We start from the raw sequence: 26992 nt of genomic DNA, 5'->3' as shown, positions 1-26992 counted from the left end.
TTTCAGCTAGATAGCAGGGCCTCTTGCAATGGGATTCCTCGGGGTGAATTGGATTAGAACAGACCTATGACAATAAGCAGGTGCAATGAGAGCACAGCGCAGCCTATAGGAAAATGTGACTTCATAGTAATTACCCTTGAAAACAACAGATGGTACCAACTGTGGTGGTGGATGCTAAGGACTACAACCATGCAAGGGGACTACAACGATGGGGAATACAGCTATGCAAGCCATGCTACTGATCAGGGCAGAGTGGCAGAATTTTATAATTGCAATGCAAGCAGCAAAAGGGGGGAGTCCAAAGGACAATGGAGACAATCCTAAAAGCATATTGGGATGTTTTCAAAGGGATAGGGACCTTAAAGGAGACAGCTGCAGCTGGAAGTAGACCTCATAGTAAAACCTGTGTACGTACCATAAAGGAAAACTCCAGTGCCACTAAGTGACCTTGTATGCAAGCAGCTCAAAAGTCTGCAGAGCCAGGGTATTATGCACCTATAGAGGCAGGTATAGCCTGTGTAGGGAGCATAGCATGGTGGTGGCAAAGATACCATCAGGGAAATTATGCATAGACAGACCTAAAGCCACTGAATCAGGCATTGAAAAGATGCCACTATTTGTTGCCTACAACTGATGACATCTTGCCAAAACTTTCCCAAACCAGAATCTTTACGGTTTGAAGAAAGAAACAGGTTTGAGCAGATAAAGCTGGATCAAGAGATCAGCATGTTGACAACTTTTGCAACACCATTTGGTCCCTGCAGATGGCTGTGCATGCCAATGGGCATAAGGCCAGCACTGGAGGTGTTCCAGAGAAAAAACTCACCCAAGCACTGGCAGGGCTGCTTGGAGATTAAAAAATTGCAGAGGATATCCTCATTGTAAGCCAAGGGGGCAACGATACAGACATGGAATGAGACCATGACAGAAAATGTCAAGCTTTTCTACAGCAATGCAGGTGCAAAAACATAAAACTTAACCAAGAAAAAATGCAACTCAAACAGCAGGGAGGGAGAAGAATTACTCCAGCTTAGTACTAATGTGGATACGAGAACGAATGGATATAAACTGGCCGTGGGGAAGTTCAGGCTTGAAATTAGACGAAGGTTTCTGACCGTCAGAGGGGTGAAATACTGGAACGGCCTTCCGAGGGAAACGGTGGGGGCGACGGACCTGTCTGGTTTTAAGATTAAGTTAGATAAGTTTATGGAGGGAATGGTTTAATGGTAAAACATAGTAGTCAAGGAAAACCAAGCAATGGTACGGAAATAGTATAATGGCTAACAGGGGTCAGGCTGGAGACTCTTGCCTATATGCTCGGGGTCTTACTGATCGCCATATTTGGGGTCGGGAAGGAATTTTCCTCCAGGGCAGATTGGCTGAGCCTCTGGAGGTTTTTCGCCTTCCTCTGCAGCATGGGGGCAGGGATCACTAGCAGGAGGGTCTCTGCCGATTGAAGTCACTAAAAACAGGATTGGGGACTTCAACAGCAGAGTCCAGGGAAGGGTTAGGGACGGTTTTATGGCCTGCAGCATGCAGGGGGTCAGACCAGATGATCATAATGGTCCCTTCTGACCTTAAAGTCTATGAGTCTATGAGCATGAGGTGACATACATTGGACTTCTGTTCGCAGCAGAGGGACTGAAAGCAGATCCCAACAAGATCAGGGCAGTCAGAGACATGCCAGCTGCAATGGATGTGAAAGGGGTACACAGCTTCATGGGAATGGATACAATTTCTGTTCAAGTCCTCTCCACACCTGACTGCAATAGCAGAACCTATGTGTCAGCTCACAACGCAGGATGTTGAGGGAGACTGGGGATGTTCCCAAATGTAAGCATTTGACATTCTGAAACAAGAGATAACAGATGCTCCTGTCCTGAAGTACTGCAAGTCAGGGTAGCCACAGACACTCCAGTGTGATGCATCAGAGAAAGGATTGGCTGTAACTCTTTGGTCACTTCTGCCAGCAGAGCCCTGTCAGCGATCTAACAGGGGAATGCCCAAATAGACAGAACTTCTGCCCGTGGTATTTGGAGTGAAGTGATTGCACAAGTGCACCTCTGGTCACCCAGCGATCAGACCACAGCCCCTTCTTAGTGCTCCAAAAAGGTTGCAGCACTTGAAGCACTTAGATTAGATCAGATCTTGTCCAGGATGATTCCTGGCATTAGCTGACACCCTGAACACAGCACATATACCCAGCATCAGTAAGCTGGGGGGAAGGGGATCAGGACAACTACCTGAAGGGGGGTTCCAAAGAGGATGGAGCTCGGCTGTTCTCAGTGGTGGCAGATGACAGAACAAGGAGCAATGGTCTCAAGTTGCAGTGGGGGAGGTCCAGGTTGGATATCAGGAAAAACTATTTCACTAGGAGGGTGGTGAAACACTGGAATGCGTTACCTAGGGAGGTGGTGGAGTCTCCTTCCTTGGAGGTTTTTAAGGCCCGGCTTGACAAAGCCCTGGCTGGGATGATTTAGCTGAGAATTGGTCCTGCTTTGAGCAGGGGGTTGGACTAGATGACCTCTTGAGGTCCCTTCCAACTCTGATATTCTATGATTCTATGATTCTATGACACTGAATGCAACAGGTTATCTCCCAGTTTCAACAGTGACGCTGATGGAAATCAAAGAGGCTACCGAAAAGGTCATCCAACTACAGTCAGTCCATAGAGCAATATAGCCGGGTGGCCAGAAGACAAAAGCCAAGTACCCATAGCAGAACTACTATATTTTCAAATTAAAGATGAGCTGAGTGGGCAAGATGCAATCATATTTCAGGAACAGAGCTGTTACCCCTGGCTCATTTTATAAAGATGTCATGCTAGCAATCCATGTCTCACATGTGGGCATTGGCATTCCACTTAGACAAACTTGAGAGCACGTTTCTCTGCTGAGAATGAATGCACAATTCTGCTCCTTGATAGAAGGGATTGACACCTGCCTTTCATGTGATAACGACCAACAGAAAGAGACTTACCACATGGTCTGCACAACTGACCATGGGAAACATGGGATGTATTCGATTCCAGTGGATTCCTATTCAGAATGTTGTGTGGGTGATTCCCTGCCTAATACAAGAAGCAAGTCAGTGTTTGGCAAACAGAAGGCCGACCTTGTGAGGCGTGGCATTCTGGACACTATTCCCTGACAATAGATCCCAATTTGCCTCAGAAGAATTCAAGGAATTTGCATGCTACTGGGAGTTTGATCACTCCTCCTCCTCCCCAGGATACCCACAGAGTAATGGTAAGATGGAATCAGCTGTGAAAATAGCTAAGTGGCTGTTACATAAGGCTGTTTCTTCTGGTTCAGATGCTTTGTTAGCATTTTTGGCCAAGAGGAATACCCCGTCACAGGGATACCAAAACAGTCCAGCACAGGCACCGATGGAGCAAAGGACCAAAACCCTAGTGCCAGTGAAGCAAGATCTGTTTCAGCCAGAAGGACGGAGACGCCACCAAGAGGCAATGTAACTTACCAACAATCAGAGAAACTGAGCGCTAGAGTACAATGGGCAAGCAAAGGATCTACCAGCACTGGAGACAGATGTTTCTGTGAGGATCCAGCCATTAGAGAGACACCAGAAGGAGTGGACTGATGGAATCACAAGCGGCGTAGTGGCACCCAGGTCCTACGAGGTGACTACACAAGAAGCCCAAGCAATGCAAAGGAACAGCAAGCACTTATGAGCCAGCAAACACAACATCCAGAGATAGCCTACAGAGATCCTCACAGAACAGAGACCTAGAGCTGAGTGGAGGCTGACTCCACAAGGAAGGAGGGAAGGAAACTTCAGAGAGAGAGAGAGAGAGAGTTTGTACTCCTTTATAGGTGAACACACTGGGAGGGACCTATCTCTGTCTCCCATAATATCCATTTCCAAGTCTAACATGCTGACTATCTAAAAGAGTATGTAGCTGAGTTTGTGGTAAAGACAAGACTCCAACTAGCAACCACTGGCTAAAAGGACATGGACTGGGGACCTGAGCATCAATTTTTTACTTTTAATATTAACATGTTTGTAAAATACAGAAGTTGCATCATGATCCATGGAACTGAAGTCAGAGACCTAGGTCTCCTGGAGGGACTGTCATTGATAGGACACCAGGAAAACAGGGAATGTGGGGAGTTAGGCAGGAAGAAACTCAGCGGCACGGACAGAGCAGCACACAGGGGTTAATAAAGTCCCACTTGTTCAATGTAACCTGCATTCAGCTTCACTCTTTGTGAATGAAACATCTGGAGCAGGCAGATGGAGGTGGGGGCAGACCCCTTTGTTGCCCCACCTCTCCTCAACTGAGTAGCACAGTGAGATGCCATGGAGATGGAATAATTTGCTATGGTTACAGACCAGTAGCAAGTTACTCTCTCACTGGAGCAAGGAAGGAATCATGCCCCATAAGGGTCTTTCCCAGGCATTGAACTTTCTGGGGCTACTCATAGGATGGTGCAGAAGGCAGTAGGCAATATTTGCTAAGGGCCATTAGGCACCTGATGAGATTCTGAAAGAAACCTCAGCGGTTACTACAGCATGGTTGGGATTTTCAAAAGGAGTCTCGGGAACTGGGTGCCGAAATCCCATTGAAAGTGGATAGGATCAGGACACTACACTCTCCTATGCGTCTTTGAAAATTCCAGCAGGGATGTGCTTAGATTCTCTCCTCAGTTGTCTATCAAAAATATTACAATTTGTTTTTAAAATAAGATGTTCACAGAAGGAGAAAGATAAAGGAACATTCTTATCTTAATTGAAGTTGGGTTTTTTTTTTTAATCAAATATTCCATGCAGAGATCAAAGCTCGTGCAAGTTTCTGATCTCTCCTCATTTTTACACAGCACCTGAATGGCACTGGGGCAATTTCTGTGTTATGGAGGTCAGTAACGCTACCTCAGTTATACATAACGTTGGAGTGGTCTGTGTACCTACTTGAGCAACAGTTGTGTATTTTGCTAGACTTCATTTAGGATCCATAAATCAGATGAGTTTTGCAATACTTCTGTGGACAGGCAAAGATACTTTTGCATGAATGGTACACCTAAGCCCCAGTTTAAGGAGTCTGCTCACTTCCCACTCTTACGGCTTCCTGTGTAGATTTTCCTAAAACTATAGGAAACATGACTGAGCCCAACTGTGCTACTATGCAAAGAGACTAAAGGTATGTCTACACTGTCACTAAGCCCGGGCTTGACTCAGGTTTGAGCCACACACAAATCTGTCTGACTTGGGTCAGGGATCACTCAGGGTCCAGGTCCTAGAATCTTGGTAGGGGGGCGGGTCAGAGCTCAAGTTCTGCTGGGACTCAGGCCCAAGCCCTGTCCTTTTGCAGTATGGACACAGCTCAAGCTGCATACACAAGTCAGAAGGTCTCTGCGTATGGCAGTATGGATGTGGTAGCGCAGCTGTGAGACCCGGGTCCAGCGACTGTAAACCCACCTTTACAGTGCAGTGTGGACGCTTAAGTGTGGACTTGGAAACACCAATTCCACAAGCTGGGGTCCCACAAATCCTAGTTTACCATGCCGTGTAGACGCGCTCTAAGGGGGCATAAGAAGTATCCTATATGGGCTACTTGTATCATCAGATCCTATGCAGGGGAAGAGAAGCTGATGCCATTCAGCTACTCCCCTTCCCATGAAGGTGGATGGGGAGTGGACAGGCATAGGTGGGGAGTGTGGGACCCTTGCTCCATCTCTCCAAGGCACTGGTCAGCACAGCAGAGGGGAAAACTACTCCACATCTGGTATAGGACTGTGCAGCTTATTTTCCCATGGAGCAATGGGGAAAATAGGGACCAAATAATAACTCTGAGATGCACGAGCTGATTCTTGTCGTTGCCCGTTACTCTGAACAGCTTGTTATCTAGCTCAGACCTAGCACTGAGAAAAGGCAAGTGACCACTGTGTGCCTCTTTTGGCTAGTTACTTCCAAACTCCCACCCCTTGCCTTTCGATGGAGACCTGACTACTGCAGTTGAGGAGGCAGGACTTCACTCCAGGGCCGCGATCAGTAACAGTCAGTAAGCAGCCAACACTAGCCCCGCTCAGAATCAGACCCTGAGTCACCGGCCAGAGGCTTCTTTCCCCCTTCTGGCTCTGGATGTTTCTTACCTGCCGTGCAAGCTCACAGTGGCCACAGGCAGGCTCTTCCATGAGCCTGTCCCCCATCCCAGAGCTTGGGCTCACAGCCTGCTGTGCTCCAGCCGCAGCGTGTGCCCTCTCCGGCAGCCCATAACAGCCCTCCTCCAATGGCAAGCCCATCCTCCAGCCAGAGGAGAGCTGGAAGCAGGAGGTAGGTTTGGGAACTCCTACTCACTGTCTAGCCAGCCAGGAGTCTTGGGGGTGGAGAGGCCAGGTTCCCTTCTCTGCTTACCCCCCTGCTGAACAGGGCTCTGAGGGCAGCACCAGCCTCTGCTGATGAATTGGGGAGTGGGGGCTCCAGATTGTAAGTCCTCTGGGGGCAAAACCAATCTTTTTTGTTCTGCATTTGTACAACTCCTAGAACAATGAGGTCCTGGTCCATGATTGGGCACTAGGGTAATACCAATAAAGAGCAACAAGAAGGTGAGACTATGGTTCTAGTTTTGAAATGTAGAAATGTAGGGCTTGGTCATAAAGCCCATGGAAGCCATTAGCTTGAAATGAACTTTGGATCAAGCCCTTAAATAGGCTGCCCGTAGCCTGCATTTGCCACACCAGTCAGTCCTTGTTCTGATGTGAAAATTCTGCGCTATTCCCTGTCCTTCCTGCCCAGCCGCTGATAATTGTCGGTTGTCCTGATAACATCTACAGCATCAGATATGAACAAATTTTGTATCAGAATCTTGGGTTTCCTTTGCAAGGCCTCACATAGACCAGCACGCATTACTTACCACGCTTTAGTGCACCTATCCCTAAATCCAGTCATTGGCTTGTAGAGAGCAATAATTATATTGCAAAAGTGAGTGTGAGCAAAACTTGCAAAGGGAAACTACTGACTGTTGCAGACATCTTCATCAGTGCCCATTCTGACAGAATGCTTGTCAGCTTCCAAACTGGGAACAAAAGTTTGATGGATGTGTACAGTCTATGGAACACACGGAACGAAGCTATTTCCGTTGTACATTGTGTGTTGGGAAGAATGGCACCTGTAGCCATGTATTTATCTCTCTCACTCCCTAGTCAGAGAGGGAAAGAGAATCTCAGATACCACTCCTTGGAATAACACTGTTTGGTTTGAGCTTCTTTGCATTGCTCAGTCTATCTTAAAGGGTCTATGTTGAAAAACTAAAATAAAGAACAATATTTCTCCTCTTTGCTACTGCCGTAGCAGAATACAATGGTGAACAAGGTAAATGTCAGGATATAACAAATCATTCTACTATGCAGGAAGAAATGAAGTTATGATTTGAAATGTCAAGCCTGGTGTGTATCAGTCATCCACAAAAATCTATACTGGGTCTTAATAGGGTCTTATGTGTTAGCTCTTTTTTTAAGGAGACAAGGTGGATGAGATAATATCTTTTCTTGGACCAAAAGAAACAAGCTCTTGAACTACACAGAACTCTTCTCCACTTTTACCCAACCAGGGAACCTCTTTTATACTATTGTTCTGACCACACCTAGCACCTTATGCATATGAATGAGAGTTTCAACCCTTTTCCCCCTTATTTGTACTTCTACACCCCATGAATATTGGGATGACCCATTTTTCATAGGCTGTTTCTTAGCTCCCCTTATTCACGTTAGCACCTACGCACAACATGTGTCCATGGTAACCTGCAATCAGGACAGAACATTCCATGATATTACAATCAGGGGTCTTGTAGTCTTGGACAATACATTGCAGTCTATTGAAATCTATTTTTTCCGTAATATCACCTTTTACAGTAATCTTGTGACCTTACTGGCCTAGGGTTATTCCTACGTCACCCACTCATGGCAATCGTTCTAAAGCCTATGACCTAAGCTAAAATCTTGCAGGCCTCGGCCTGTCGGCCTTGCATTCCAGCCATACTTCACTTATACCCAATACACACTCATCATTCCTAAACACTTATCGATTTTATACCTCTCTAATCCTACACTTTAAATCTATTTAACATACATTGATTATATATGAAATAGCACGTGAATTGACCATAACACTAAATAACACAATGATAAATGGATGATAAAATGAACTCATTGGTTGCACTGCTAATCCCCTGCACCCCCAGCCCTGGATGGATCACACTTAGTTATTTTGTGGGGATGATGCGTAGGAGAAGTGAGGGGATGGAGCTTGCTCAGTGCAGATTCTCTTCTGACAATTTAGTTGACAAACTCTAAAAAATCCCACCTCTGAGTATATTCAAATTGAGATTTGTCAGAAGTTTATAACTTGGTCATATTTGGGCAGATTCTCATGGTGATGGCAAAAGGCACATTTTTGCCTCAAGGATAACCTGCCTGCCAAATTTCGAGTCCCTGCTCCAAAGCATAAAGGTGCTAGAAGATCTAAATAAAGTGTTGTAAGAATTTTTGAACATGAGCAGAAGAATGCATTTGCCCTTGATCTCATTCTCAGCAATCACAAAAGACTCCAACCTGAGACAGATGAGGAAAAGAGAGACATATCACTTGAGATGGACGCACGCATAGAGGGGAAAGGAGACAGAAGTGCAGATAGCCCCATAGCTGTAAGAAATAAGAACATGCACATGTGTAAGAAAGAGAATCTAATCACCGTCCAATGGAAGTAAATTGTCATCAGTTTCACCGGAAGCAAAAGTGGAAGTGGAGACACAACATATGAATTAAACAAATAAAACTTGTGAGTCTTGAAATAAAAATACTGGCTTCACATTAAAAAAAATACTGACAAGAGTGCCATAGCTAAAATCTATTTATTTCCCCCCTGTATCCAGTATTTTCTCTTTACTCTTTGCGGGTTCCTCTAAAACACGTGCCCAAGGCTTACACTTCATGGGAGAGACCCCTTTTCAAATTCAACCTAGGAGAAATTAGGGGTCTCTTCAAATTTGTACTTGCTTCCAAAAGCAGCAACTGAACACAGCTATGTCTACACTTACGGTGATGTGTAGGGTTCAGGCACTGCACATGGCTACATGCCACAGTGAAAGGCAGGATACATCCACACTCAGCACTGAGCTATGGGGCTGCACACAACAATGAAAGGCTCTGGATGCAGGGACACAGCAGGACAAGGCTCTGGCCGGGGGACACTATGCTGCATAAACTAGCAGTGTAGAGTTGGGCATGTACAGAGCCCATGTCGAGTACTTACCCTGGTGGTTCCGGCATGCCTCATCATCAACATTGCTATATCCACCCATGCTAGCAGGGCATGCAGTGACTGTACTGTATGTGCTGCTGTAAATATAGACCCACTGTTAGAATCAGTCTACCTGTGACTAGCACTGAAATCAGCAAGGGACAATCCATCTCCCCTGTAGCAAGGGGGGGGAGGGTTCCTGTTGCCTTCAAGGGAATTTTAGATTGGGGTCTGTGCTAGGACACATAATAGGGATGGAATCTATGGATGTCACAGCAGTGCTAAGGTTTGTGGACAGAACAATAGTCTTGGCCAAGAATTTCAGAAACAGGAGCCATATTTGGGCACCTATATGAGAAAGCCAATTTTTAAGAGTGACAAGCACCCAAGAATCAGAGGGGTAGCCGTGTTAGTCTGAATCTGTAAAAAGCAACAGAGGGTCCTGTGGCACCTTTAAGACTAACAGAAGTATTGGAGCATAAGCTTTGGTGGGTCAATGCCCACTTCATCTGATGATGAAAGAAAGTTCTTCCTGTAGGGAAATAAAGGAAATTGGACATTGGCAACAGCAATATATCTTCCAGTAATATCATGCCTTGCAGCAAGGGAGAAGCAAAACAGATTCAGCAGTAGATCTGAAAACATTTGTTATTAGATAAACCATAGCATCTGAGGATGGACAACACCTCTAGCTATACCCTGAGGTTGCTGCATTCCATGACAAGAGACAGATATGAAAAAACTATTTAAGCTAGATCACTTTTTTTTTAAATATATTCAGAGTGATGCAAACTGCAACAAAAAAGCACATGCTTCTGACACCATTGCCTAGAGACAATGCAGTGTATTAACTATGAGACAGCATCTAGTCTAGATGAACTGGAATAGGAGTGACACGTTAATGAAATTTGGAGAGGGAAGTGCTCCTACAATAGCTGTATTAGGACACAGCAGGAAGAACACTACTCAAAAGTGTTTATTAATAATCAGCAAGTGTGGTGCCGGGTAACTGGGAAGGGTTTGAAAATGATAACCAAAGAGTAGTTGAACAGGATCATTTCTCAGCTCTCATCCAAGGGAGAGGAATGTAACTGTTCATAATCTTTTTGCCTCTATATTGATGGCTTCAGATCAATTGATGAAGCTCAGAGAGCAAGTCTCAGAGTTTTAAACCTTATTTCAAAAGTTCTAATCAGCGGCTGTGAACCAGTGCTCTGGTTTCTTTTGCTCAAGGGTTAATGGTTCAGTTCAGCATGGTAGCAGACCCCAGAGCTCTCTGAATTTGTTTTTGAACCTGCTGTGTTTCTAGGGCAGTAAGAGATGGAAACAATTTGGGTGGCATTTTCGGTAATGCTCAAAAAAAGGCCTGCTCCTGAACTGTATCTAAAAATAAAGGCAAGACACCCACTTCCAGAAATTAAGCCCTGATCCTACAATGAGCTGTGTGTGAGGACAAGCCCCTCTACCTGTGTGAAGTTCACTGCAGGAATGAAGGCTAGTGACTATATGGGGTGAAATCCTAGCTTCCATGAAGTCAATGCCATCCACTTCACTGGGGCCAGCATTTCACCCATAATCTCGGCACAAAGATGAAATTTTCATCCATTTCTTGAGTGCACATGGCTAAAAATAATCTTTAATTCACAAGTGATTCATCTGGGCATCAGGTTAATTAATGAGCACTTGGAATTAATTTTTCAAATATAATGTTTTACCTTGGGTTTGAAATGTGCCTTCAGTCAGCTCTTTGTTTAAATCATAGTAACAATAGCTACAATCAATTTTAATTATTTCATTAAACTGAATTGGTTTTATTAATTTTCTATAAGGCTTATACCTTCTAGCAACATAGGAACTGCTATACTGAATCAAACCAGTTATGCATTTCAGCTAGTATCCTGTCTTTAACCATGGCCTCGAATAGATGCATCATAGGTAGGTACAAAAAATCCAATCGTGGACAACTATAGAATAACCTGCCCAAAGGGGGAAGTGTCTTCATAGCCCTATCAGTTTGTGGTTGGCTTATGCCCTAAAGCATTCCTGTCTAATTTTATAAAATATCTAATGGAAATGGGGTTATTCTCATATAATATTTGTAAAATCTTGGCTTTTGTTCCTAAACTTTTCTAAGTGTTCCCCCCAAAGCCTGTCCACCATCCCTATCATACATTCTCAGTCATACATGGTGGATTCTCCACCATTTGAGGTGTTTCTAAAATATACACTATAGCAGAAAGAGAAGTGTGGGGCCGGATGCAGGAATTGTTGGATGAAGTTCTTTGTAGAGTTGGCTGGAAACTGGAATTCCTGTTCTCTGGGAAATTCCAAATTTGTTTTTAAAAAAGTTCCAAAATGCAACGAAAAAATGAAATGTTGTTCTACATGGAATGCAAAGTTCAAACGTTCATTTAGAAAAAGTTACAACAAAATGTTTTAACTTTTTGGAAACATTTCTAAGGCTGCCCAAGCTACCTGAAACCATGGCAGCTGGCCAGGCCAGGACCTGTAGGGAAAAAATTGAAGTTTTCCAGCAGAAAAGTTTGGTTGTTCAGAAAGCGAATGATGATCAGAATGATTTTCTGACCATTCCCAACCAGCTGTAGTTCTGTGTTATTCAGGAGGCGAGACTAGATGATTATAGAAGTTCCTTCTGCCCTTAAAATCCCTCTGCCTTCTAAAATACTGTTTGTCACATGGCCAACACACTCAAATTGGACCTTGACCCATGTGGGGGTCAAATATTATATTTTGGCTCTGTTTAAAAGACTTTATGAAGGATTAATAAATGACTGATAGCTGTTGTAAGCATGTTACAGACATGAGTAGTTTGTGCTACAGATGGTTAGACTCACATCTACAGAAAGTTTTATAGATGCCTATGAGCCATGGTTATAAGGCCTGGTCTACACTAGGGTGGGGATTGACCTAAGATACGCAACTTCAGCTACGAGAATAGCGTAGCTGAAGTCGACGTATCTTAGTTTGACTTACCTCGCATCCTCGTGGCACGGGGTCGATTGCCGCAGCTCCCCCGTCGACTTTGCTTCCACCTCTCGCGGAGCTGGAGTTCAGCAGTCGACGGGAGAGCAATCGGGGATTGATTTATCGCATCTACACTACACGCGATAAATCGATCCCCGATAGATCGATCGCTACCCGCCGATCCCACAGGTAGTGTAGACATACCCTAAGTAACCCATTCATATGGTGGACATCTAGAACAAATGATTAACCATCAGCTAAAACATCTACTTATTAACTCTTTATAAATGAAACCTTAATATAAAGTCTGACCTCTACTTATGGAGTAAGGTGCTGTTAAATGTAAGTGAAACAGGAACTGGCACTGTTAGATTAACAACAAGCACAGTGCTCCACACAGAATACTGCTGTAAGTGGGATGCTGATGTGAAATATTTCAAAATAAGTCATAATTAGCCTGGATGGAACCAAATATGATTTTTTTTTGTGGGTACTGAAAACTTTTCACTATTAAATGTTACATCTAATAGTTCTAATTAGACAATGTTCTGATTCTTATACTAACTACTAGATGAAATTAGCAGCAGATAACATATGCTTAGACTGCAAAGCAAAAGGGCAATTTGATTATACTGAGAAGAGTCAGCACCAGCTATTACCAACCAGCAAGCAAGACTCATTTTGAGACAACTGCCAAACTGCACATTGTTGCAGAAACTTTTACCCCCTGTGTCAAGAGCTGTTTGACTGCAATTAATTTCTCTATCCCAGCTGAATGTGAAGTGAAATATAAGTCCCTGGTTCCAGCCCATTGCATCCTCTACGCAGAGTTTCTGGCTGATAGAAACTGCATAATCACACCCTGCTATGGTGCAACCTGTAAGTTACCTCCCCCCACAGCTCTTCCTTAAATGCTGTGGGGTTTTTTGTTCGTGTGTGTAAACATGCGGGACTCACCCCTGCGGTGCCTCCTGCTGGTTGTCGCCGGGAATTAGCTCTCCAGCCGTTGGAGCTGTCACATGGTCTGGGCCAGGTTACGAAACATTAGTACCCCTTTGACATGAGTCAGTAGGTGCTGACCCCTCCCAACTGGGTGGCATTGCATCATCTTCCCACCTCCTCTACAGACCCTCCCCTCTTCTAACAGCTGTGCAGAGCTGTGAGCGGGTTTGCGATAAGCAATGGAAGAGGCGTTTCTACATAATGCTCTTTTCATTGGAGAAACTGTACAACTCATGGCAGTTCAGATGGCCCCTGACTCAAAGAACTTAACAAGGTGCCTCACTTTAAACACACACATAGTCCCCTGGCTACAAGTTAGACACTTGGTTAAATACTTTCCTAAATTAGGGCCTGTGATTTGTGAATCTTCTGCCTTCACATAAACAAAAATTCCTTCTGTATTCTAACATTTTGGTTTTATGTCCCACATTCACTGTAAAGAGGGTTATGCTAGGGCAGTCCAAAATGTGTGACTTGTATGTCCTCCTTTAAGGGTGTCTCTATTCTACCAAAGCTTTGCACATATAGCTGTGCTGGCAAACCTCCAGTGGAAGTACAGCGCAACCAACAGAAGGAGCTTTTCTGCCATCATAGGTGCACTGTGAACAAACATTAGCAATGTCAATATAGCTCTTCTGTTGGCACAGATGACATAAGCAGAGTAGAGGGGAAGAGGTGTTGGTGGCATAGCTACGTCAGCTAGGGGATGTGATTTTTTTCACAATCCTAATCAACATCACCACGCCAGCAAAACTTTGCAGTGAATACAAAGCCTAAGTATCTGAATTTGAGAACTATTTGGAAAGACTTGATGGCTACATGGTTCATTTTGTTCCCAAGGTTTGTCTAATTTCCACAACATCTCTCTGGCCTTGACATTTCTAATTCCCTGAAGCCCTTGCACAATGTTTTCTACAATTAAATTAAGGGGAAAACACTGTAAAATGTATCCTGGCATCTTCCAAGTGATAGTAATGATCATTATTTTATCTCAGCTCCTGTTTCAGTTGCTCATCCATTCTCCATTAAAGTTTACAGAAACTTACTTTATCTCCATAGTCGTTTTTCTACTGAGACAAGACAACCCAATGAATGTTTGGGAACAATAAACCACCTTCAATGAAGACACTTATGTGCTATTTTGAAATTGTTCAAATGGCCACAGTGACATTGTAGTCTTCTTCAAATGTCATGATCTATTCACTCGTCACAATGATTTCACACTTTCTGTTTCAATACAGGATTTCTATACTGACAACCAAAGAGATGGGCAATCAATTTTAGTTAAAGGAACCTAATCCAAATGGGATAATTTTTGATGTCTGCTTAACTCTTTCTCTCCCCCCCGCCCCATGTTTTCATGTGGCTGCACTTCAGATTCAAGATTAAGTCTAAGATTAAGTCTCTACATCTGCTGAAGATGTCTGGCAGAAGAGGGATCTCAGATCTAGACAGAGGCATAACAAAATCCAACATCTAAAAGCTGAAATTAGACTAAATCAGACTGGAAATAAAGCATATTTTTTTAACAGTGTGGGGAATTAACTATTGGAACAACTTAAGGATGTGGTGAATTCTCTGTCACTGAAGTCTTTAAATCAAGACAGGATGTTTTCACAACAGATATACTCTAAAGTCAGAAGTTATGGGTTTGAAATGGAAACACCAAATAAGGTTTTCTGGACTGTGTTATACAGGAAATCAGACTAGATGATCATAATGGTCCCTTCTGGCCTCAAAATCTGTGAATCTGTAAAACCAGGAAGCATCACAATTGAAAAAGAAAGCCAGTGGTTGTGGTATTCTAGACTTGGCTTGCTGACCCACTAGCCAACCCCCACTCCTAAACCAATTCTCTGTCCATCTGCACTGCCAACAAGGAATGGTCGACATAGTTTGAAATCTTTGCATGGCTGATGCATGGCCCATGCTTGTCAGGCCTTATGTGCTCCTGCAAGAGAGCATGTTTGTGCACACGTTTCACCCAGGAAAGAACCAAAAGGGTGGGGACACATACCTTGAAAGAGCAGACGCCACAGTCATGGCTTGTCTACATGTTGGGGTAATGTGCTTTAAGGAGATGTGATTTCTGAAGGACAGTAATGTATTGTTCATTAATTGGTCCCTACTGAGCCTTCTGTAGACAGCTCTATCTTAAAGCACAGTAGGGAAACCTGTAGTGTAAATCAGCAAGATCTATACAGACCAATTAATGGCAACATATGAGCACACTTTTGAAATCATACCCCCATAGCATGCATTACCCCAGCATGTGGACAAGTCCACAGATATCAGCTGAGTGACTCTCTCAGGGGTGAGTGTTTTAAGACTCTAGCTCATCAGTTCAAAACTGACATACCCACACGACTAAATAAAATGCCTCGTTGAATGTATGACCTGTGACAGACCCAGACCAGTGGGGTACAGGAGTCTGGTAGAGGGCAAATATACTGGTCACTGGATGAGTAGTTTTCTGTTCCCTGAGTGACCAGAGCAGGGGCTGCACTAGAGTAATCAGGAACCTGCTAGGACCAGTTAAGGCAGGCAGGCTAATTAGGACACCTGGAGCCAATTAAGAAGAAGCTGCTAGAATCAATTAAGGCAGGCTAATCAGGGCACCTGGGTTTTAAAAGGAGCTCACTTCAGTTTGTGGTGGGAGTGTGAGGAGCTGGGAGCAAGAGGTACAAGGAGCTGAGAGGGAGAGGGTGTGCTGTGCTGCTGGAGGACTGAGGAGCACAAGCGTTATCAGACACCAGAAGGAAGGTCCTGTGGTGAGAATAAGGAAGGTGTTTGGAGGAGGCCATGGGGAAGTAGCCCAGGGAGTTGTAGCTGTCATGCAGTTGTTACAGGAGGCACTACAGACAGCTGCAGTCCACAGGGCCCTCGGCTGGAACCCAGAGTGGAGGGTGGGCCCGGGTTCCCCCCAAACCTCCCAACTGACCTGGACTGTGGGTTCTCCCAGAGGGGAAGGTCTCTGGGCTGTTCCCCAACCTACATGGTGAATCTCTGAGGCAAGAAAATCTGCCAATAAGCGCAGGACCCACCAAGATAGAGGAGGAACTTTGTCACAGACCTTTTTGCTTATCACTGGATTTGCAGTACATAAGTTAAAAAAGGGGACTCAAGTTTTGAGGATACAAGTATCAAAAATAATAATTTTGTAAGCTAGAGCCATGCCAGCCACCCCAAGCTGCTAGATGCAGCAGCTCTCCAAACCAGTGGTTTTTGGCACCAGTGTTTTTTTTGCAAATAAACTTAAACGGAGTAAAGAGTATATGAAAACAGCATGATGAAATTTAAACTCCAGTAAATAATGTTTTTGCTCAACAGGAGTTTAATTTAAGAGATACCATTTTAAATTACAAACTACTGTTTTGCATTCGCAGTCAGGCAAACACCATAATTCACATAGGCTTTCTGCACATGATACAGTAGAATTCTAAATACACATACAGGAGAATTGAAATTCTGGTATTATAAGGAACCTGTTAACAAGTAATCATCCACATAAGAGTCAAAGCAGCATATTTTGAACACATGAGGTGTGCTATCTTTGTTGAATTGAGGGTGAACAGCAAAACTAGAGGTGAGTGTTGCAGGTTAACGCACAGGAGTGTTAACAATGCCATTGTAGCACACTGCACCATCATGTGGACTGAAGACCAATGAATTACAAAGCTTGTTTACCAAGGAATACTGATACACAGTTGATGATCACATAGTCACTGAAACGTTTTAGTGGCACAATAAGATTACCAGTGATGGACATGAACTGAATATTCAGCCACATTAAGAAACTAGCTAGAAATCAGTGCAGGTGGTCCTTCATCTGCAAGGAGGCTGCCTCCCTTTGGGATTTGCCTTTATGTTGCTACCACTATGTATTCTCTATTAGCAACATATCATAGATTTTTTGTTAAGAATTGGGACTATTTTTTGTATTCTTCCACCTTTAAATCAGTCTGGTTTTAGCACCCTGAAACCATCTTAGAAGGCAAGGAACATTTGCATCTAACCTCTGAACATTGCCCGAAATAGCACTTCTAAGTAGAAAAATGTCATGGTTTTAAGTTCTGATGCCTGGGAACTTTTCATGGCTTGCAGCAAGCGCTGGGTGACGGAATAGGAAGTTCAGGATGATATAAGACTCCTCTGCAGAGTTTCAACACAACTATTCTGTCAGGACGGTAGGCCCTGGTCCCCACAGAATTCTGAAGAGTGGAGCCTGCTTCCAAACTCCCCCCTCAGCTCTGTCCCTTCACACTGGCTGTGTATCTTTGATGGGTCCGACATGTTACCTAACAACGTGACTACAATTGACTTAGGGCAGCAGAATCTACTGCTAGCCACCACTGCTGCCAGACCCCTGCTCCTTTAAAGGGGGCTCACAATTGTGGAGGGGAAGGCAAGGCAGCCTCAGGCTTTCCTTTCCTCTCCTCCCTACATGGACAATCCTGGGTCATTTGGTGCCCAGCAGAAGGAGGTACACTACTGTGGAAGTAGATGACTCTCCTTTCCCTGAAGGGGAGGGTGATGCAGTGCGACCCATCATAATTATATTTATAAAGGGCTGATCCCTTCATTGGGTATTGGGCTGACCCACCAAAGGGGTCTCTCTCTAGACACCAAACAGCCATCAAGGGATTGCTTTTCCAATGGGAACTGCTGGGGCTGCACCCTTTGGAAAAAATCTAGCCACAACAATTGTGGGTGCTGAGTGTTTTTGAAATCCTGGTGGAGGTTCAGGAAGCAGGATTGGGTCCATATAACACTTTCTATCTCTTCAGAAGAAAGTGCTTTGTTTGAAAATTTCAGCTAGATCCCTGGAGGTAAAGGACCCCTCCGTCGCTAAAATAAATCACTGCTCCTTATTTCATACCTTGGAGAGCCTCCACGCTTGATTGCGCAATACTGGCCATGCATTCCTGCCCTCCTTAAATGTAATGCTAGGCAATGCTGTTTGGAATATGGATAATAGTTTTTGGTTTGGCTATGACATTTATGGGAGCTTTGCAGCTCTTTAGAGTTTGAATGCAACCCCCAGCTTCCCTTTCCCCATCACATTAATAATGTGCTCGTTGCTGCTTCTTTCCCCATTTTATTTGCATATGATAACTTCTTCAAGCTGAAAGCTACTCCTCTAATCACAATATTTCATCCCCTCTCAGCCTGTAATGTCTCATTTGCACTAAAGTAGAAATGTGGGAATGAGTTGCTAAGCAACCAAAGGCCTTTTCCTCCCCCACACCCTCTCCCCTGCTACTGAGGCTTTTCCCACAGCAAATAAGAGAATCTTTTAATGTTGTAGAATTAAGTTTTATTAGATGTCAGTTTTCTAATAACATTGGAGGGATCTGTAAAATAGAACTCCACACATCTGCTTGCCAAATGGCTTTCTAAGCCTCCAAATGTTTGTATTTACGCAATACAATCCTCTTTTATATGGCATTTTATAGCACACAAATACTTTCCAATAAAAACAAATTCTAAATGCTTATAATGGCCTACCATGGCTACCTACGAGGGTTCTCAGTGTGTATATCCTAAGGATTGTTTTCTTTTTCTTCCTTTAATTCCCATAATTTGCAGTCCGTATCGGTACCATATGTTTATTGACCTTGCAATAAGCACTTTAAAGAAAATATACACAGAAGTTACTGGGCTTGACGCAAGAATGACTGGGTGAGGTTCTCTGGGCTGTGTTCGGTGGAGGTCAGACTAGATTATCACAATGGTTATTAAAATCTACAAAATGAAAAAAGCGTTCTAGGGTAGAAGCCATAAAAAAAAAAAAAGTTGGTAGCCATACTGCCCTCCTCAAAAGGTTCAGAAACCATTAGTCATGATGCAAAAAACCATGCAATTGGCGTTAAAATAATGAGATTTTATAAAATGGATCAACCATCGGTACCTTTTATTTGCCTGCTGGTTCTTCAGTTTTTAGTGGTCACATTTTCAATCTCTATTCTACAACCACAAGGGATATAAACTTGCTGTCCCATTCCAGAGAGCTAGGTTTTGTTCAAGGTAAAATCCTTACCATATGTTCCCAGCAATATGGCTGACCAAATTCTCAGGTCAGTGTCTTCCCCAAAGTCAAAGGGCTGGTTCCTTCATCTCAGAGGTGTGTGTGTGTGTGTGTGTGTGAGTGAGTGTGTGAGAGAGAGAGGCGCGCCTTGGGGTGGTTTTGCCCTCCTATTTCATAGTCCAGTCATTTCTTTGAAGTGGATTATTCTGAGGATGACCCATTAAAGCAAAAGTTTATTTAACAGTAAAAAAGGCAAGGTGGAATCTGGTGAGGAAGGTGGCTTCATGCTCTGTCTTCTCCCAGTCTATGCTGAAATGTGAGTTTGCCTTGTCTACTGGCATTTCCCCCTCTTGCGGTCTTAGGGACCCTGTTTACACCTTACATTTAAATTGAGGTAAACACATCGTTTTATTGAGGACAGACCTGTTTAACAACTTTTGCCTAGTCAGGGCTGTGTGGGTTTGAACGTGTACTAACATACTCATTCAGGGGGAATTCATAGCCTTATGTATAATGTTGTTACATACATTTCACCATGATATTATTGACCGGCAAGTGATTAGTTTTTAAACGATACCTCACACTGCAAATTATATACAAAGATTATTACAATAATGTGTAGGGTGTGACAAGAGGGGGTGTTTTCGGTCACATCTACTGTTTTAAAAGAAAAGGAAGTTGTGATTCTCATGCAATCACATGACTCCAGTAGCTGGGGCCTGTCAAATATTATGAGACTCAATGAAATTGCCAGGGCTGGCAAAACTCTGGCAAAAGCTGACTTGTACAGTAGAATTAGCGGATTGTGGTGGCCACCACGGAGTATAACACAGACAAACCAAAGTCTTAGGGCATCTCTAAAAGGTACTGTTGGCTCACTCAGCCCGTCGGGGAGAGACAATGGCTCTTCTGCTCACCATTCACACCAGATTGGAAATGCAAGTAGTGCATTTCGGGACGAGGGAGAGCACTAGCTATTAGTAGTCAGCCCTCAGTAGCATGGGCCTTCCCCAGGGCTCTCATTGCCACTCTCTCTCTGGGTTTCTCCCACTCTTTCCCTTAGCCTGTCTTGCTTATTGCCTAGTGCACTGCTCCTTTAGGGTGCTGATGCCTGGGAACACTCTTGACCCTTGCTGTTGTAGGACTCCAATATTCACACTAGGACTGGTCAAAACATTCCAAGCAAGATATTTGATCATCAGAAAATGGGGTTGTCATTGAATTTTTTTTAATCATGACCTATGTGGAATTTTCAGTCAGGAAACTAAACAAATGTTTTGTTTTGGGTCAAGTCCCTATGTCCAGAGCTTCCACAGTGCCCCCTGGGGACTGTAGTTCTGGGTTGCTTATACTCCCATTTTCCCCTGTGGGCTATCCTTCCCAGCTAGACTACCTGTCCCATAATGCATCATTTCAACATTTCTGAATCAACATTTTTCTGAACTTTTCATTTGATAAAAATTTCAATATTTTGACTTTTTGTCCTGATTCAGAATCAAAACAAATGTTGACGTATTGGAATTTCCCCAGGGGAGGGAGACTGCATTTTACAAGTTTCCCTTTGGGAGATCAGGATCACAAAATAATGCAGCAACCACAGCCTTAAGGATTCCTAGCCCAAACTGAAAGGAGATTAAACATACAAATAATGAGTCAATTACAGTCAGAGCCCCCAGGAAAAACAGACTTTCACATTTCAAGATGCTTGATGTTAAGGTCATAAAATTCCCTGAGTATTGCAATACACAAACATACTCTGTTCTGGAAGTGAAATTGCACCAGACATGTTTGAAGGATGCAATGGAAAAAAACTAGCCAAAAATAAAACAGATCTAGCATTTGAAGTTCAACTGTTAAATTATATCTGTCACAGGCACATTTTAGGGAGACTCTTGAGGTAATATGATCCAAAAAAATACCTAAGTGACTTGAGAACCTCTGTCCCATTTTCAAAAGTGACTCAGGCATTTTTGAAAATGGGACTTAGTTGCTTTTGAAAAATATTAACCCTAGTGTACACAGACAATTAAAAACAAAAATATCAATTTGCAAACACTAAAGATCATAACAGGAAATCACCCATTCCTCTTTGTGACTATTCAGTCTACTGTCGTACTGACAGCTGTCATGGGGTAACCAACTATTTCTATGTTTCTATTCAGCTAGAATCTTGAAATCTTTAATCTTAGGCCAACCCATAATTCATAATGAATGTCCCTAATTTAGAACTTGGAGCTGCATTTAAGTTCTGCTCTGAGGATCAGGGTGTGGGAACAGTCTGCCACGTGAGAGACTCTAGCTTCAATTACAATAACTCCTCACTTAGCGTTGTAGTTCTGTTCCTGAAAAATGCGACTTTAAGTGAAACGATGTTAAACAAATCCAATATCCCCCTAAGAATTAATGTAAAGGGGGGGGGGGTAGGTTCCAGGGAAATTTTTTTCACCAGACAAAAAGCTATATATTATATAGATACACACAGTATATGTTTTAATACTGTTCACAGCTATGATGGTTGTGAAGCTTGGTTGAGGTGGTGAAGTTAGAGGGTGGAAGAGGGAGGGATATTGCCCAGGGAATGCCTTGCTGCTAAATGATGAACTAGCACTTGGCTGTTCCCTCAAGGGTTAACACATTGTTAATGTAGCCTATCACACAAGGCAGCATGAACATGATGGAGGGGAGACAACATAGCAGACAGAGACAGACACACACCTTGTGTGTGGGAGAGATGCACACTGCCCCTTTAAGTAAGCTGACCCACTCTTAAGTGCACTTTCTTTTTAAGTGGATCAGGAAGTTGAGACTGCAGCTGCTGCCCCAAGCTCTCTGTTTCTCTCCATCCCTGTCCCCTCCCTGCTCTATATGGAGAAGGGGTAAGCGGGTGCAGGAGCAGGGAGGAGGGGGACACCCTGACATTACCCCCCACCCCCCTACACAGCAAGCAGGAGTCTCCGGGAGCAGCTCCAAGGCAGAGGGCAGGAGCAGCACAGGGCAGTGGGGGGAGGGACAGCTGAACTGTTGGCAATTGGTAGCCTGCTGGGCAGCTGCAGCACAGGGAACTTAGGGGAACGGGGAGCTGATGGGGGGCTGCCGGTCCACCCTGGTTCCAAGCCCCCACCAGCGAGCTGCAACGGGCTGCTCTCCCTGCAAGCCGTGGACAAAGCAGGCGGCTGCCAAATGACGTTAGAAGGGAGCATTGCACAACTTTAAACAAGCCTGTTCCCTAATTGATCAGCAACGTAACAATGTTAACCGGGACGACTTTAAGTGAGGAGTTCCTGTACTGTGTCTGCTCTGTACAGGGCGAATGTACAGTGTCCTGAAACTGGCTGAGTCACCAACCACAATCTAATCATGAGCGTGTGTGTTCAGTAAACATGCAAAACCCAAAGGAATTATTCATCCTGGCAGCAGGTCTAGGAAATCCAGAAATCATGCCATTCAAACGTGAAGCCTTAAGACCACGGCCTATGAGGTTTATTCACTAAGCACTGAATTGCTCAGTGATCATGTGAGTTGGGTCATCGTTAATGGGTAATATACACAAGCTTTCCACAGCCTGATCCTACCCGGCCCTTCATCTCAGCATTAAATACATCAGCTCGCAGGGGATATAAGGTCCTGTGTAACCAGCAGCTTGCTAGCATTGCCGTTTCATGACAGTGGAGCTGAAATAGTATTTATCTGCAGCGTGCTTTGCACAGAGATCTAGCAGTATCCCCCCAAAGTGTCTGTATGCAGGTGGGTGGTCTTTCCAGCTTGGACATGGAAATAAAACTCCGAGATTCAGTCCTTTAAGGTCCATTCCTCAGGTATTGTTTATTATCCACTAACAATCACAGAAACAAACAGCAAATCAACTGAGAACAGTGAGCGATAATTCCAAGGAGGCTTGACCCAATTCAGCCAGCCAGGAAGGAAGAGGGCACATGCTTCCCCTTTCACCCAGCTTCCCTTTCTTTTGTACTCCACCTTGAGCAGCCATATGACCATCTGGGACCTTTTAACCTTTTACAGAAATTGCAGCACCTTTCACTTGTCACACTGTCTTAGTTAACCTTCATAGTCAGAGGCATTCCTCTGGCTGTTCGAACTGTGCAGTTGCACCTGGCACCTATCGCTGTTGATGGTTTTCCCTTCCAGGGTACAGCACCAAGGCCAGCAACACTGAAAAATAGTGGGGGAAAATAACATATGATCATGTAGTTAAAGGCTGCACCATAATGCGTATGTATGAAATGATAGAGTTAATGTTGCACTTAAAATCTGGCATTTCCTAACTTTTGAGTGCTGGGATTTGCAATCTTAATGTTGGTGTGTGCATGTGCAAGTATTTTATATTATATATGTAAAAAGGCAACATGCCTTCTAAGTGCTAGATTGTAATTCCCTTACAGTGAGTAAACCTTTACTCCACAGTAATTTAGTTGACTTCCATGGGTCTGGAGCAAAGTGCTATGCAAAATGATTAAGAGGATTACAATCTAGTCAGAAATGTGATCTAGAGCAGGGATTCTCAAACTTGGGCCGCAGTTTCTTCAGGGTAAGCCCCTAGCGGGCTGCCAGACGCTTTGTTTACCTGAGCGTCCGCAGGTGCGGCCACTTGCAGCTCCCACTGGCTGCTGTTCGCCGTTCCCAGCCAATGGGAGCTGTGGGAAGTGGCACGGCCCAAGTTTGAGAACCCCTAGTCTAGAGGAAATTACTATAAAGTGAGTGACCAACTGGCTGAAAGACCATACTCAAAAAGAGTAGTTATCAATGGTTTGCTGTCAAATTGAGAAGGCATATCTAGTGGGGTCAGTCCTGGGTCTGGTACTATTCAACATTTTCATTAATGACTTGGATAATGGAGTGGAGAGTACACTTATAGATTTTGCAGATGACACCAAGCTGGGGGTGGGTGGGTTACAAGCTCTTTGGAGGACAGGATTAGAATTCAAAACGACCTTGACAAATTGGAGGATTGGTCTGAAATCAACAAGATGACATTCAATAAGGACATGTCCAAAGTACTACACTTTGGAAGGAAAAGTCAAATGCACAACTATGAAATGGGGAATAAGTGGCTAGGTGGTTGTACTTCTGGAAAGGTCCTGGTGGTTATATTGTATCACAAGCTGAATATGAGCCAACAATGTGATGCAGTTGCAAAAAAGGCTAATATTCTGTGATTTATTAATAGGAACGTTGTATGTAAAACATAGGAGATAACTGTCACACTCTACTTGGAATGGTGTGTCTGATTCTGGGAGCTATATTTTAGGAAAGGATTAATTGGAAAGAGTCCAGAAAAAACACAATAAAAATGCTAAAGGGTTTAGGAAACCAGACCTAGGAAGAAAGATTGAGAGAGCTGAGTATGTTCAGTTTTGAGAAAAGACTGAGTGGAGACCTATGGTAAGAGCTGTTATAAAGAGGACAGTGATCAGTTATTCTCCATGTCAACTGAAGGTAGGACAAGTAGTAATGGCTTCATCTGCGGCTAAGGAGATTTAGGTTACAGATATTAGGAAAAACCTTCTGACTATCGGAGTGGTTAAGTTCTGGAACAGGCTTCCAAGGGAGGTTGTGGCATCCCTATTCTTGGAGGTTTTTAAGATCAGGTTGGACAAAATACATATCAAGGGTGATCTAGGTTTACTTGATCCTGCCTCAGCTCAGGGGACTAGACTTGATGACCTCTTGAGGTCCCTTCCAGCCCTACATTTCTATGGCCTTGTCTATGCTGGCAGTAACATGTACGTTAGATGTAGCTACATGAGGCAGTGGAAAGCAGGCTGCATCCACACTGGATCACATAGCTACATGTGGCAGTGAAAGGCTCAGATAGGGTAGGGGTGGGGGGGAGTCTCCGGTAGTAGGGAGCTGTCAGAGCCTTTCCCCGCTGCCTCCCCTCTGCCAGAGTCTTTTCCTGTTGCTGGAGCCTTTCCCCATCTCAGGGAAAAACTCTGGTAGTGGGACACGACACTGCCAAAACCAGCAGTATAGATGTGGCAGGTACTGCTTGGGCATGTAGAAAGCTGTGAATGTAGATTACATCCTAATAGGCATGTGTCAGTTCTCAAAAAGGGCCAAAATGTTTAGCATACCCACCTACACATCAAATATCATTTGAAAGCTTATTTCTTTATGTTTAGATGAGGTTTGATACGGAACTGTCAAGTGGAGTCATAAGCCTATAGGTGAGGAGAAACAACAGCACCCCAAATGAGATACTGTCCTATTTCGCACAATTCCAGAAACACTGAAACATGACTATGACTAGAGTTTACCAACTTAATATGGTGTTTATTGGTCAAAGCTACCAAACAACCTGGTATTCAGATTTGTATTGGTTTTGCATGGACAAGTATATATGTTTAGGAATGATGAAGCTGTTTAGCATGTGGGGAAAATGGCAAATAACATTTTGCAGTATACGAACATGAAATGTTTTCACGTTGCATATTTTCACTTGTCAAAGTATCTCACAAGTGGTAATAGCTTTCTCTAATTTTCAGTTGAAGTGTGCTGACCAGATCAGTCTCACATGAAAGGTACTGCATAGTGGGTAGATATAAATACAGGTCAATTCCTAATGTAATGCCTCTCCACTTGTAAGCTTTTGTACATACAATGTAGCATCTAGTCTGCCTGGAAGAAGATTTTAATTTGTAGTTGCCTATGCATTCAGTACTAGCCTTTGAAATACTCTAGAAACTAGCTTTTTAATTCAGTGACACTTATGCACAGATCACTATTAGGCCTGGTCCCCACTAAGCCCCCACTTCGGACTAAGGTACGCAAATTCAGCTACGTTATTAACGTAGCTGAATTCGAAGTACCTTAGTCCGAACTTACCGCGGGTCCTGACGCGGCAGGGAGGCTCCCCCGTCGATGCCGCATACTCCTCTCGCCGAGCTGGCGTCGACGGTGAGCACTTCCGGGATCGATCCAGGATCAATTTATCGCGTCTTAACCAGACGCGATAAATCAATCCTAGAACATCGATTGCGTGCCGCCGGACCCTCCGGTAAGTGTAGACGTAGTGTTAGAGATAACACACAGCTTCATATTGGGCTTCCGTGAAAGTGCTCACTAAACAAAACTGGCAATTCTGATACTTACATATAGATCTAATTTATGTCTAATTTCGCACAAATCTGTATACTTGTACAAAATGAAAAAAATGGTGGAAGTGGTAGTGGTAATGCTAACAGTGTACTTTGGGAAGTTTACCTCTACAGAGAAGTTACAGTATATGAAGACATGGAAGATACAAGCCCCTTAAAGCTTACATCAAAGAGAAAAAGACTCTTCACAAACTCTGAGTTGTGTGCCCTTTGTCAGGAAAGCAAACAAATGCAAAAAACTGTCCAAAGCCACTGGTGCTGGACAGAATTAAGTGATGCTAGCTGCAGAAGCCAGGAGAGATGAATTGTATTGACAGGTAGTGGATGAGTTTTCTACTTTTGATGATGTGCCACCAATACTCTATCACAGGGGTTGCTTTCAGAAATACAGAAGCAAGTTGAATTTGGCACATGTCAGAGTTATATTGTACCCAGACAAGCAAACAGACAATCTGATCAGAGAGCATCATGCACACCTACTTCTATAGCCACCAGAGCAAGCACGTCTTCCAGAGATTGGTCCAGTTGCAGTGTTTGCTTGAGAAAAAACACACAGGAAAGACAAGAAACATCATAAAATAGAAGGTTTGAGAAAGTAACCAATTTA

The sequence above is a fragment of the Chrysemys picta genome, chromosome 5, assembly GCF_011386835.1.
Source record: "Chrysemys picta bellii isolate R12L10 chromosome 5, ASM1138683v2, whole genome shotgun sequence".
NCBI lineage: Eukaryota > Metazoa > Chordata > Testudines > Emydidae > Chrysemys > Chrysemys picta.
Note: the sequence above shows the minus strand (reverse complement) of the source record.